This window comes from Cyanistes caeruleus, chromosome 10 (assembly GCF_971803275.1).
Source record: "Cyanistes caeruleus chromosome 10, bCyaCae1.hap1.1, whole genome shotgun sequence".
In the NCBI taxonomy this organism is placed as follows: domain Eukaryota; kingdom Metazoa; phylum Chordata; class Aves; order Passeriformes; family Paridae; genus Cyanistes; species Cyanistes caeruleus.
Window position 1 is genome coordinate 8,741,872 of NC_141710.1, and position 15,654 is coordinate 8,757,525.

Sequence of the window (15,654 nt, forward strand, 5' to 3'; positions counted from 1 at the left end):
TAACACAAGATAGCAACAGAAGGAAATGAAAACCTGCAAAAACGAAGTATCTCCTTCACTGCTCAAATTAAAAACTGCAAAAGTAATACTCTTGCTTATGCCTTTAATATCTAGGTGCACTCTGCTGCAAAGGTTATACTCCGTAAAAACAGGCTTATAGCATGAATGATATGAAGAGAAATGAGTTTCCAACCTTTCATCTACCCTTTCTCTAAGGGACCATGCTGAGTGTAGCTGCCTGAGAAGCATCATTGGCATCAGTAGGGCTATTTCAGCAAGGCAAGTAAGAGGATCATAGGGTGGCTCTAAATATTTCAAACTTCATGCTATGACCTGCTCTGTGAATGCATATAAATAACTAGTTCTGCTAGATTTGTGAGGATGTAGGCTCATCTTTGAGGAGCTACAACTGACAGATTGCAGTGAACTGTTTTTATTAATCAATTAATGCATGTATGTCTTTAATGAATCAGGTTCAAGTTGGTACCTAAGTGTAAATCTCAAACACAGCAAACAGTGACCTTATCCTTTTTTTACAAATTCTTATTACTAGAAAACACACTGCTAGTAGAAGACAGGCTATGTCATTATTTTACATGCTCAGCAAGGTCAGAATGTCTTTCCTTAATTACAGAATACCAAATCTGAGCTCATATTTAGTTACAGTGCCAGGGCAGAATTCTAGTCCTAGAGAGTTAAATGTAAGAAGTTGAGAAAAATAGACTGCAGGTTTAAGAAAAAATTCCTCTATATTTAAAGGCCACCAAAGTATTCAAGTACACAATTTAAATGAAAACAAAGATGTATACATATTTAGTGTTATCTCTGACCAGGGCATGCAATCTCATAAGGATCCAGAAAAATCCAGTATGTCTTGTGCATCTGAATACATTCATGCTTTGAACTCTAGACATAAGCTCCTCTCCCATCCCAACACCCTTAAATTTAATACTACAAGAAGCATTTATTCATCCAAACCAGTTTCTTTAGGGTGATGTCTCTTTGTATCATGAACAGGCATAAAATTTACTGCCAGTGTTTATGTGGCAATATTAGCATGGTTTTAAACTTAAGAGGGCACTACTTAATGGTTAAGGCAATAGTCTGGACACTTGTGTTAATTCCTATTCTGCAAAATTTATGGGAAGAAGATGGGAAAAAGGATATTCTCCCTATGGGCATAAAGGTATATAGGGGTTCAAATATTTAGTTCACAAGGTCCAAATGAGTAATAAGGCTATCTATGGCTATGTGTAAATAACTGCAAGAACAAAAATAATTAATACTAATCAAAAAGTCATAATTTTAAACTGTTTTTTAGCTTCACTCAGAGCTGGAGTTTCACAAAAAATTCCCATCTAAATATTGTATTCTATTTTCTGGTCAGCTGTATAATTCACATTAATCATTCTCCCCTTTACTTTCCCCTTTACCATGGCAAAAGTGCAAGAGCAATGCTGTTTATAAAGTGTTCAAACGCTGCATTCAGACCAGCATTATAAAAAGCTGGAACATAAGAAAAAAAAAAAGTTCTTTTCACTTCAGCTGTGCAAATCCAAACTCTTGAATTTGTGACAGCTGTATTAGCCTCTTAGGAGAAGATTCACACATGGATTAAAGCACCTTTATGGAGCAGAAGCATTACTCAGTGATTCACAAGACACTCATCCTGTAAGTGCTCAGGCTCACAGGACTACAGACATCGTTAAGTACAGAGTGCTTTTGTTAAGTGTGCAGAAAATAACAAGTTTGGTGTTTAAACCTTTCTCTGTGCAAGGCTGTTATGAATTCTCAGGCATGGCAGCACTGAGCACTGCAGCCCTTCTAAGACTCATTCCTCACATCCCCTCTCTACCGAGTCATCAGATTCTTCTTGGAAATTCTCATAAAATTCTAACATGGAAGCTGCAAGGAAAATCATGTCAAATCAACTGCAAGTTTATCTTAATCACTGAATGACATATGTTCTCAATTTCAAAATATGACTCCATTATCAATTACATTAAACATACATTGCTGAGAGGCTCCATTTGGTATGACTGATGAAATGTCATGCATGATTTAATTGTGACACCAGCCCTCTTGTAAATAGACTGAGGTCCATTGTCACAAAAAAACAGATCTCTGTCATATTTTGCAGTGGTGAAAGTGCACATAATCACACAGATTGAATTACAGCTCAAGCAGTCTTTTCCCTTTTAAAGAAATTCTCTGTTCCATGTAGCACTTGACAAGTGTGCATCATTAGAATCACCTCTTTAGTTTGAAAAATTGGCAGAAAATTTAAATATAAAAGAGCAGAAGCTTAAGGTAATTCTCTGTGATCACAGTCTTAATTTAGGAATATTCAGAGCAGCTTGAAACTTCTAGTAAGTGCTCCACCTGCACATTTTTCACTGTACTTATAGATGATACTAAAGGCAAGATTAATTGTCTTCATGCTTTTAATTTTCACTTTCATGTCCCATACCTCCATAGCACATACTCTTCTTTCACAGTGAGCATATTTTACCATTTGTGGGAGTCAACCAGGTCAAGATCCTGACCTTTCCATTTTTAAATGCTGTTTTTCCATGATACTCTATACAAAGTGTACTTGGTATTGAGGATTGCATTCCAGGAGCCTCTTTTTTCTTTTCTAAACACATAGTCGGCTTGATTTTTCTACTGCTTGAAATGATTAATAGGATGGGTGTTGTGACCTCTAAATTTAATTTTAAAATGCATTTGGCCTGGTACCTCACAGGTAAAATTCCCAATGGGAAAGAACTGGGGTGAGAATTGAATGCAACCATAATTTAATGGATAATCCTCTTGGGTGAAATCTGGATGCTTTGTCATATTTTCCTTTTTTAAAAGCAGATGTTGCACAAATGTGTTTTTCCTTCATGAAAATGCAGAGCATGTAGATAATAAGATCTATGGTATAAGACAGTAAACAGCAAAATCAGCCAACATGACTTCTGCCAAAACTCTTGGGCACTGCATATACACAAACAGTCAACTCTTTGGAAAAGGAAGGCATAACCAACAACAAAGCAGGCAACAGAAATAAGGCAGAAAGCCCATTAAATTTTTCAGTTTTATTTTTATAAAGGTAGACACTGATTTCAATAGAGTGTAGGTGCAGTTTAAAGCAGGAGGAAGTAAAGGCTGAAACTTCTACTGCCCCTTTCTTTTGGTGGTTTGTTGGGATGCAGCAACATGCCTATAGCAATGTACTGCTGCCAGGGTGGGAAGCAGCTGCTGGAGACTGGAAATTCTGCATGACCAAATGGGAGAGAAAAGGATAAATGTACTGGACATGATTCAGTACTTTCCTTTGGGAGGAAAGAACTTTTTTTTTTCTTTCTTGCTCTATTTGAGAAAAAAAAAAAAAGAAAAAAAAAGAGTAGATGCTGGAGTTTGTAGTCAGAGCACTCAGCTTGTGGAAAAGGTTGTTCAGGAAATGCATCCACCAGCTTGCACATCCCTAAATACAGCCAGGAACATCAGTGAGTGGCCTCTGCCCTTATCATTGCCTTCCTCCCACCCCCCTGCCTGCACAGAGGGAGGAATTGTCCTCAAATGTCACAGGAAAAGGAGAGGCTTTTCCTCTGCTCTCTCTTGTTCTACTGCTGTGCTGGGAAAGTGAGTAGGAGCCACAGCAGCAGCCCTGTGCAATCTTGTCCCTACCACAAACACTCACATGCTAGCTCTTAAAGCCTGCTCCTTGAAGTGGAAACATGGTCACATCATGTGGCTTTGGGGTAAGTTTTGTTCTCTATTTCTACTCTTGCCTCTCACACAAAGTGATTGAAATCACTTTTAGTTTCACTTCATGCACAAACGCTCACAGTGAGACCAAATCTTCTCCCTCTCTTTGCTACCAAAATGCAGAAAGATTTGAGAAGTCTCCCACAACTCCTCTGAAATTTTAGCTGGACACTGCAAGAACAGTATTGCCAGAGCTGATTGAGTTGTGGAAAACACTCAGATTGATGTAATCTGGCTCTCTGTAAAACATCCAGAGACCTGAATTTTCCAAGTTAGAAGACTCTTGGGCCCACTCCCGCTTCTTAGTCAGAAGGGTTGAACAAAGTGCTACACCATAAACATGTGTCAGAAAAAAAATGTAAACAGGCATTCTGAAATTTACTTTCTAGAGGTTTAGTTTTGCTAAAATTTGCTGCTTTTTTCCTCACTTACAAGGGAACTTGTGGAATAAGAAAAAGGATAAGTCAAATTATCTTCCCTCTATCCTATTCAGTCACAAACAGGTAAAATACTAAAAACCCTCAAAAACTCACACCGATGCATTGGCAGGAGAGAGGGGAAAATGTCATCCCTGAAGTATAAACTCTGCTTAGCAGCTGATTGTAACCAATTTATGTAAGTGAAAATCCAGAGTTTAATCTAGTTCCTGTGATTTTAAGAACTTCTGCTGGGTCCAATTTGCTTGCACCACATAAAGTTTGTACATTCTGAGCAATCACTTGATATTTACAAACAGCAATACTAGAATGGCAGTTGGTTTACTTTTAATTTAAATTTAGACACATAATAAATTAAAAACAATTGCATTTTAAACAAAAATCCTTTTCACCTATCTAGCAACAAGGCAAATTAGAGGTCAAGCTCAGATTGTAACTAATACAATGTAAATGAAAGCAGCAGCTCATATGAGCATATTCCACATTGGAGAATCAAATGTCTTCCTTCTGATGGATTTCTTGAATCTTTGGAGCATATCACAAAACCTATAAATAGAAGTTTAATACAGTAACAGAGTACAAAAATACTAATAAAATAGCAGAAAGAGATTTGTTATAAAATGAGAGCGCAGATGGGCACCATAGCTACATAACATCCGATGGAGAGAGCTACCCATGGAGACCAGCTGAAAATCTGAACAGGAACTTCTGCCAGCATCAGTCAATGTAAAATAATTCTGCCCCTCTATCTGTAACAATGACAGGTGCCAAGACATCTCTCCTCTTTCTGTACTCATAAATAAACACATTCAACAAGATGGAATAATAAGTTACTCTGCTTAGGGTAACTCTATATACTTAATGTAACTAGAGAAGAGTGTTAAAAACTGGCCTGCAACTGTTCTCTGAAGCTGTTATCAGATTCTGGCTTTTACTTGATAGTAACAATGCATCACGTTATTGAGACTGACCAAATCTCATTAAAGTTCATGGGACTAAATCCTCCAATTTTACTGGGCTCTTACATTCTCTCCTGCATAAGCAAGGGGATTCCAATTAACTTACTACTGAAGTACATCTTTAACATGAGAGTAAAACCCTCTCCTGAGATGTACATGTTTATTCTCATTCAACTTCTAGAGAAGTAGAAGTAGAGCTCAGAGTAGGTGCCATTTTCATAAACAGTGGTTCTTAAAAGAAAACTATATTCAGAAAGCTGAAAAAGGATGCAACTTGAAATGTGTCACTTGTAAAAGATAACTGAAAACACCAGAAAATACAAGCATTACAGGCTGCATTAGTGCACTGCCCGGGACTTGATACTGCAGATTCACAAAGGCATTCACTGTGTGTGTATTTCTCCTAGAGCAGTGGGCTAAGTAGCCAGATATCAAGACCTAAAAATCAGTCTCTAGCATCAGCATCTGCCTACATGATAAACTGTCTGGGTGACTTTGGCTGCAGCTCTGGGCCCATCACAATTAGGCTACTGCTCTATTTTTTGATCTGCTTCATCTTTCTTAAGGCCATCTCTTCAACTTTGTAATAAGACATTTCTTCCCTGCTCAGCCATATCTGTGATACATAATAGCTCCTTTGAGAGATAATAACAAAAACATCAGGGGCTAACATCAGGGTTGCTTTTATGACTACTTAATATTTATTTATGACTAATGGCACATTAATAATTATAGTTTCCTGAATTATCAGTTAAACATGCAGGGAGTCCCTGACTGTGTCCTTAAATATTGTTTTATGTATACCCCAGCAATTTAAAATTTCTAGGCCCACCTTCTCATCACATTACATTTACACAGAAGTGGAATGATGCATGCAAATCAGATATAACACGTCATAAACAAAAATGGGGATATTACAGTCATTCCCTCCCCATAGATGCACTGTGTAAAGTCCCTCTTTAAAGCTCTGTCCCTACCCAGATTTCACTTGGGGGGGTGACACTTGAGTTTCTGCCAACTGATTAATCACAGGTGGGAGATAAGCTCTGTCCCAGTAAATGGTTTCCCACCTATAGTGAAAGTTACAATTAGATGATTAAACAAGAAAGAATATTATTAATCCATCAATCCTAAAAGCCCAATTCACTTGTCATTATTTATTCCATTTTACATTCTCTCTTTTTACCTCAGCTTGCCTCAGGTTAGGTAAGAAAGCCTCTATGTAGAAAAGACATGTAAGGTCATAGGGTTTATAAGAGTTTACATCTTTTTTTGGAGGCAAGGCCAAGGATAGATCCAAAGCTTGGTGTTATGTTTCTTTCCTCCACATACCCTTTGCCTTCTTTTCTTCCTGGACTAAACCCTCTAGTTTTTCTCATCACTGAGAGATCTGCCTTCACAGTAACATCACCATCTTGGTGCTGCCACTGAGGTGTCAGACACTCCCTGCATCTTTCTGCTGCTTTGCTGGTTACTCTCCTGTTTCATATTTGAGTACCCAATTTCTCTGGAATGCAATGTTTTGGACCTGGACTGAATGTCAAGTGGTGAATTTCAGACAAGTTATTAAATGTCTGAATATTCTGGTTTTCTACATCAAAGTACAGCAACCGTTCCCTGCACAGCATCATCTTCAAATGTTAATAGACCATCTTAGTTCTACTCCTATGTCAGTGGCAAAGATATATTACAGTTAAGCCAAGGACAGCTTTGTCTTGAAATTTCCTTCTGTTCCAGCAAGCCAATTGACACTTGACCTTTGGACAGTTTTCAGCTGGTTGTGTACTCAGCTAATGATGATTTCATCTAGATTCTGCTGCTTATGTTTATGAGAATGCCACGTGAGGATGTGTTCTCATTGTGCCACGTATCTGATATAGCACAACCCTGCTCTGGAAGGTCAGCTGGCCTGTCAAAGGAGAAAATTTTACTGCCTGAATGAAAATGTTTTGACATGTCTATTGCTGAGGCAATTTGGGTTACACAGTGCACAGAGAATAAACAAGATGCACATCCCCCCCCCCAGATTTATATGCCTCTCCTCTTCTGGGTGATTGCCAGTATCTCTAGTTTTTCATGCCCTCTCCGTCTCAATCCTTATTTGATTGCTGCACACACCTAAAAGGCAACAGAATTCCAGCTTTTTATTGCAGCAGGGAAATAGAGAGATGTGAGGCCATGTAGTTCCAACTTTCCCATGTGCTCTGACCAGCCTGTGACCATGTCCAAGCGTGACTCTGGGACCCTGCTGCTTTTAAGGGACAGACACACAGTCACACAGTAATAAGGGACTGAAGAATCCTCAGGAAAGCTGGAAAGCTGCTGTGGAGTGTCTGTGATATCCTTCTGCACTGCAGACACTCTGGTCTGTAGCTGAATACCTCAACCCCATAGACGTTGATTAGGGCTTTATCCTGGGAAAGAGGGATTCAGATTAACTCACCTAAATAGAAAGCTGATCTGGGATTTCCAGCATTTCAGATGCGTGCCCTAGCCATGGAGCTGCTGGATAAGGCATGCATGCTATTTCTTTTCACTGCTGTGGGATGTGCTCCACAAGATCCCTGCCCCAATCTGTCAGGCAGACCTGGAAAGTATCAGACTGCGCTCTGCAGATGAGTAAATCAGAAAGATGCAGACTGTGAATCCTAAAAGGGGCTAAGCATTACTTTTGTGCATTGATACTTAATACTTAATGAAATGAGACACTGTGGGGGATTTCAAAAAGCCAAAATGTGATGACTTGGGACACTGGTACAAGTTTAGACAGAAGCAGTAAACTAGCAGAGTCAAAGTCTTCTGAATTTTGAATTTTTAATGAAATAGCAGTCAGGCATTTCAACTTTGAATGGCATTAAATCCCATGGTTGGTCAGTGATGTTTTTTTATACTGTGCTGCATTTTGTCATTTGCTGAGTGAAAATATAGGGTAAATATCCAGAGTGGAAGCAGAAGCCTGGTGGGGAGAAGAGAGTTAGGCACAGGTTCAAAGCAGTAAAACAGTCAGAAACAATTATTCAGTGATGTACCTATCCCAGGTTGTTAAATAAGGAGATACAGCACAAACATACAACATAGAAAACAATTTCTGTAGAACTCTTGTAAGGAATAGAGTCAAGGGATAAACAGCACAAGTTTGTTATTGTTAAGGTCAGTCTTGCTATTTGACAAGGAATATGAGGCATGTCACCTACTGAGAGCACTGCATGCATTTTTTTCCACTTTGTAGCTAGCAAGATATTTGTCCATGAGTGGGAATAGCACAGCCCAGTCACTTAAGAGCTAAAACATTGATCATAACAATGTTTTAAGTCCACAGATTTCTAGAGATTTTATATTTCTGTGTCTGGAAAACAGTGGGACTTAATAAACTGGTTGAATATTTCCAATATATATAAACCAAAAAAGATTCTGTTGGGAAATGAGTGCAATAGGACTCCAAAAGGCCTGGAGTACAACAACTTCTATTAACAGAAAATTCATGATTATGATGGAACAATATCAAATATAAAATTTAAATGCAGGTATGAGATCCTTCACTGCACCACCATGAGAATGGGGTCTGTTTCCCAAATGTTTTCTACCATATGATTCTATTTACCTGCATTATTACTGTGTCAGAACCCTGCACCCAATGTGCAGAGGTAAATATCAGTGTTTATACATGTGTTATGGCACTAAAACAATTATCTAGAATGTTCCAGTGCTGCAACATTTAGCTATTCCTATACATGACTTCTAGGAGATCAGGGATTTTAAGTCAGTATAAAAATATAACTCCCTCCCACACACATTGTCTTTGTGTATATATAGGACAGCAACACTCAAGAGCTGTCCTGCAGGCAACATGAACATTGGAGATTAAAGTAGTACACAGATAAAATAAATTCAGTATATAAATAAATAAACATTTAAGAGCTCTTCCCAGTGAAAACTTTTCAAATAGAAGTATCATACATTTAAAATTTTATGACTCTTCTGTTTAAAATCAGAAGGAAAAATTCAGACCGATTAGAATTTGGAATGTTCTGTAATTCTTTATTTCTCATTCAACTCAGCATATCATTGGGTAAATTAGTTCTGTTGATATTTTCTTCCTGGTCAGACTGTGACATGTCTAGTTTTATATGAAATACCAGACATTAGTAGAGTGTCCAGCTTCCTCCCAGTCTTTGCTTGCTTACAATTATAACTGACTACATTTAGTCTATATTTGACCCTTTGTATTTTTTATTATCATATTTAAACTTGTTGCTCAACCTTTGGATATAGCAAATTACTTTCTCAGCTTTTCATCTGATGTTTTCAAACTTTCTCTGAAGTTATAAAGCTACATAGACATAAACGTCACATGCACACTCATGCAACAGAAACACCAGTATTTAAGTGAGAAAATAACATTAGTAAGGTAAAAAACAAATGTATCTCATTATTCAGTGGGGCATCTTCTCTTAACATGGATTTATAGGGAAAGGGAAGTAGGAAATTACTTTCCAAAAGAGTCAATATCAGAATACAGTATATCAGGTAGTAAGGGAAGACTTGAAGGCAGGAAACTTTGGGGTTTTAGCCCTGACATGGATTTTTATTGCAAAAACAATAGTGAATTACTTTTGACTAGGTCAGAGATCCAGTTTAAAAAGTAGCTTGCATAATGCCAAAATGCAAGGATATGTTCACTCTTTTTGGTGCCTTTGTGTTTGTATATTTCCAAAGACCTGAATTGGTTTTGTACAAAGGTATTGCTTCAGCCAGACACAGAGCAGTTCCCACTGCTGGCAGCATAGCCAAAGGAATGGGAAACATGGCTTTGAAATCTCTGAAATAAGGGAAAAACTTTTCCAATCCACTATTTTCTACACAATCAATTCAAAATACCAAAATGGTTTAAAGAGGACAATTTAGGACAAGGCATTCCTGAAGACTTTTTGCTTAAGAAATGTGTGTTGAAACAAACAGCCACAAGTGAGCCTCCTCCTATGCACTCCATGAGCTCTGGACAACTTATTATCAGGCCCTTTTCCAAACTGTGCTGCTCAGATGCTGTGGCAGCAGTTTGGTGGGGTTTGCAGGATCACAACTTTGCACCTGAATCACCCGAATTCCCTCTGCCTTCATGCTGGGCTGCAAATCCAGTTTTAAATTGCTGCAGCATTCAGATGCAGCTTTTGGTTAGGTTAAGAGACTCTCTGGGAAGGGCCACCAGCTCAGAGCAGCCCCCAAACAGACAGAGATTTTATTTTACCTGACATGTTCTATTCAAGAGATAAAATGGGAAAGAAATAATGGCCAGCAGTATCACAACTTCTTTTTCAGAATGGCAAACATTAGAACACTCATCTGGAGTCAGTGGCCTAGAAAAATGCCTACATCATCTTCTGAGCCAGATTTTCTGCATGTTCTTAAAGAAGGTGTAAGCCATTACCAACAGTCTACCCACAAGGTCTGCATTTCCAGGGCATTTTGTCTCCCATGAACCATTTGTAGGCATTCTTTTCTATCACAGACTTAAAGTTTTACTTCCAAACTTAAATTCTATCCCTCTCTAAGCTCTTCAGTAGAAGTCAAAGTACTGTACAATTGTGCTAGCAAAACATGCTAATCACACTGACTGGGAAAGAGGAGCTGAGGCAGGCTGCACAGGGAGGGAAAGAGAGTCCTACTGCTTCAGAAATGGGGAGAGACACCGCAACTGTGGGCTGGCACTGCTCTGTGCCTGGCTCTGACCTGTGGGTTCCCAAAAGAGCAGGCATTTTAGAAGGAAGTGAAGAAAAGGAAGAAAAAAGAATAAACCACAATATTTAAGGTTTCTCTAGAGCTTCTGTTTCTCACAGAGTATTTCTTACTTCAGATTTGATCCAGCCATTTTCCCCCTTCAGAGTCTTAAATGCATTCCATATGTTTAACATTCTTCTAATGTATTTTCCATCTATATAATGCATTGTCTATTCTATTTCTATTCAGCCATTTTGTCTAATCAGCAGGACACTCTCTCTGATCCAATAACTAATTTGCCAGCGTAAGGCTGAAACTCCTCTGTTATCTAGAAGCACTCCTATTACTAAGAGTAATTTGCTAATATACTACAGGTAGCACTTCAGAGGCTGGTGTCCTTGCTTTTGCAATATTAATTACTAAGAATCATATTCCACAATGCTCTAGGTTACAGCTGCCTCAAAACATATGCTTATAATTTCCTCCTGGGTTGAAACTTCTCCAGCATAAATTATTTTCTTGTGATCCCAATCTGTGTAAGTGTTCTGGTGCCCAGGACAGTCTGAAGTATATTGGATTGCATTTGTTTCAATTTAGGAGTCCTTGTTGATTAATAGCTCTTAACTCATCTCCTCACACAATTTCCTCCAAGTATCCAGATAATCCATCTTCTTCTGCCAGTTTTAAATTAAAGCATCATCTTTCCTTTAGAGAATATCATGGAGAGGTTCCCACTCCCCAGAACTATTTCATAACTCTCTCTCCTAGGTGTCCTTACTCAAGCCATTCACAGCCTAATGAACTTCTGCTCTCATATTGTTTTCCTTCAGGAGCTTTTCATCCTGCAGACCATTCTGTGAACAGACACCTGGAGGTCCAAAAAGGGAAATAACTCGTTTGGTTTGGTTTCGTTATTGGGACCAAAACTAGCAGGAAGCAGCTCAGGCTCAGGCAGAAGCAGGTGGCAGGGCATGGAAGTAATGTGGGAAGAACAGGACAATTCAAGCATGTCTTGCCACCCCTTGGCTGCCTTCCAGACGCATAGCAATTCTGCAGCTATAGTTACATGAGCTCTCCCCTTGGAACACACGGTCCCTGAACAACTTCCTCTATGTTTCTGTACAATCTATCTGCTTTCCACACTTAATGCCAGGCAGGCTTCTTAATACAACCCCTCAGACAGGTACAGGCTGCTGGCTTTGGCTCCTTGAAGGCAGTCTTCAGAAATGGAATAAGGTTGTGTGATGTATCTTGAGAGGGGTCAGTGTATGTGCTGAGCCAAACACACATTAATAGCAAGTCTGTCACATCAGGCTCTCCCTGGAAAATCATTGCTGGGCTGTCAGCAAGGTCTGATCCATGGCAGGTGACTGGGAAGTCACAGGGTTCCAGCACTAGCTCCTGAGCTGGTGAGGTGGGACTGTGTGAAATGCTGAGCACCCTCATCTCTGACACACCCAAGAAGCGTCAGATGAAACTAGTGCAGATAAGGATGGCTGGAAGGAAGTGTCCATGTCCTCTGTCTGCTGAACTGTCCTCTGAGACTAAACCTCAAAATGCTTCTCCCTTGTTTCTTTTCTGATGTCTAAGAACTACAGAAGTGTGTTCTCATTCTCTGACTGAGTGTGTATGAACATAAATTGGCTCCAGATAGCAATAGCACTGTGGTGTATTTAACATGTGAAATTGGACATGGGGAAAAGAAGTACAATTAACATTAGTGATGTGTGGCCCTAAAATGAGAAATATTTTTAGTTCAAATGTGAAGGACAAAGTAAGTCAGTAGAGTACTTATGAGCTCCCTCTTGAGGTCTGAGGCTTGAACCTGAAGGTGGCTCAGTAGTCTGATGAAGTCAGAACATGAGAGCAACACTTATCTTTCCAGGGTTTTTTAATGTAAGTATTTTTTCCCCTCAGCTCCTCTTCAAGTACGCTGGAATAGAAAGCATTACATCTTCTGAAATAATTTTCATAGTGTGTAATTTGGGAACTGTTTTAAATGCTAAAAATCCTAAAGGGATGGCTTCTGGGAGACAGTTCTTTGACCTATACTGATTTAATTTTGAACAGTAATTGGTGTTCAGAACATGTGATCACCCTCCACCAGCAAGGAGGAGAGCAGCTTGGTGAAGCAGACTGGCATTCCATGGGATTTGGAAAAGTACTGTCCATGAGTCACTTCTTCCTGCCAGACTCTGCCTCTCCCACTGAGCCAGGTGTGGTCCCAAGATCTTTCCAAGAATGGCCATAATCTACAAGCCACAACCTGTTAACAACCTCTGATCCAGACCTGCCCTCATCTGCTGCTTCTCTCTCTGCTTGGAAGAGCCTTGGTTCAGGAGGGACTCCAGTCAGGAGTGTGAAGAAAGGCACAGGGCACCACTGCTCTGTCTTTCCAAAGCACACCATAAAGTACAGCTACCGTGGTGTCCATAGATATCTCTTCCATTTATTTAGTCACCCTTCTTTCTACACATTTTTCTTACCATCATAAGCTCTAACTCCCGTCACCACCTATCAGTGCAGGTAATATAATTTGAAAGTTGAATTTGGATATTTCCTCATCTACCTGTCGCCTTTGTAGAGGTATCTGTGGTAGATCTTGGCCAGACAACTGGCTTGTTAGTCTTATCCTAACACCAGTGTATTGTTAAGCAACCAACATTTCAGCTGTACAAGCAGAGCAAAATCTTCTTGTCTATCAAACCAGCTCAGTGCTAGGCTCCCCATTTCTACTAAAATTAACAAGATTTAGCAGCTACTTTGTACCTTCGAGAATTCCAGATTATCTCTCCACAGTTTATGAAGACAAAGCACTAACAGGGCACATAGTAATTGTCATGTTAGAACAAGGAAAGATCTCAGCACCTTGATATTGAGGCACCTTGGAGAAAAAATCTGCTACCTTCTATATATATTGTCATTCTCAGTAGCTTAATAGAGCAAGTTGCTTCTGCACAGTGAGTGCTTACTAACTGTTATCAAAGCTGATCTCATTAATCGTTCTGCATGAATTCAGACAAATTACTGAAGTTCTAGAAAGAATGTAACAGTGAGAAGGAAACAATTCCTCATGTTAGTGACTCTACAATCTGTTCATCCTGCTGTGCTCATCAAACTTGACAGCCATTTCCAGAACCAGCAACTCATTTTAAGTTGGCATTACAGGAAACTTTCCAATATAGAAACGCCAAAATAGAAGAGCATTCCCCTCCAAACAATGATGCCACAAGTGCTGAAAATGGACTGTTTAAATTATTTTAAACCTTCTGCTTGGGTGGGGCTGAGGAGGGATTGCCCAATCTGTAGTTCCTCGGAGCATCAGTAGGTTGCAGCAGAGTGTTAAGTACAACCTGGGACGAGGGTGTTAAAAGGGTAGGAGCATCACAGGACACTGCTGTCACAAAAATGCCTGAAGCCAACACAGCGATGTCTTGGGAAATACGTGGGAGAATTTTGCTGAACAGACTTGAACCTTAAGAAGGTGGGCGTTAAATTACCATACATCCAGAGCTTGTGTTTTCTTAGGATGCCAATGTTAGTTTGGAGCCTCGTCATCAGGCAGAGACGTGATGGATTGACATCACTGATTTGGGAAAGGGAAGTTTCATTTCTGTGGTACCAGCTCTGCAGTTTGGTTTGGATTCACGAAGGGGAATGCTGCCTTTAGTTGCTTTCCTCCATAGAATACTACTGTGAAACCCAGCAATTTATTGGAGAAAGAAAATAAGAAAAATCAAAGCAACAGATTAATATGATACATATTAATAATATCATAGTTGTACGAAAAGTAAATTTTGGCAAAGAAAGAACAACACAATCTCATACTCCAATAATAAAACCACCGTACAGAATTGTTTGTCTCTCAATGACACATTTGGATATAAGAAAAAAAGAGTACTTCAATCAAGGCTCCCAGCAGTTATTAGTGGGGTCTCTGTTCCCTTCAATTGTTCTTTTTCTCTAATTTGATTGTAAATAATAACTCCACAGCTGTGTCTTCTGTAACCAATTCCATCTCTCTAGGTTCCTATATTTAGCCTACGTACAAGCATGCGCAAAAAGTAACAAAGACATAAAGAATGCTGCTTAGCCTTTAGCAAAATCACACAAAAGAGCTAATGAAGCTCACTCTAATAAGCTTTACTGAATGACCAGCTGTAAACCTTCATTTGTATTCCACAACAGGAATACTTGGAGAATGTTACTCTTCCTCTAAAGGTATCAAGTAGCTCCCTTTCCAAACTATCACACTTCAATGAGTAACAGAGATTTCTTGCAAACTGAAAGCAATGCCATTGCCAGAAATGGCCCTGTGCAACTGGTCAAAGGATGTTTCTCCATACAAAGAAATTTCAGGTGATGAAACTTCCACTTCTCTTTCTGTATTTAGCTAACCAGCAGGCTACCTGAAAAAATATAACCATGCTGGTACTGACAACAGCATCTTCCTTTTCATAATTTCTTGTTTGTCTGCATCATATCCTACAATAAACCCACCATTTCCGTGTTGTTGTGCTACCAATGAAGCCAGTAGTCAGTTATTCCAGTTTCAGCAGAAATATCTAAGACTTACTGACTCATTCTTCTGCACTGTCAAACTATGGGGATTCTGGCTAACATAATTTATAGTAACCTTGGTGCCTCCCCTGTCCTAATAAACAAATGGTGTCCAGAGAAGCCATGTACTGTGTTAGACAAGAGTTTTCACAGCAGTGTTACAGCACTGACATTTGCCTGAAAGCAGGGCAAATACAGAAAGGTTTGAGTTCCTCTAAGGAGCAGAT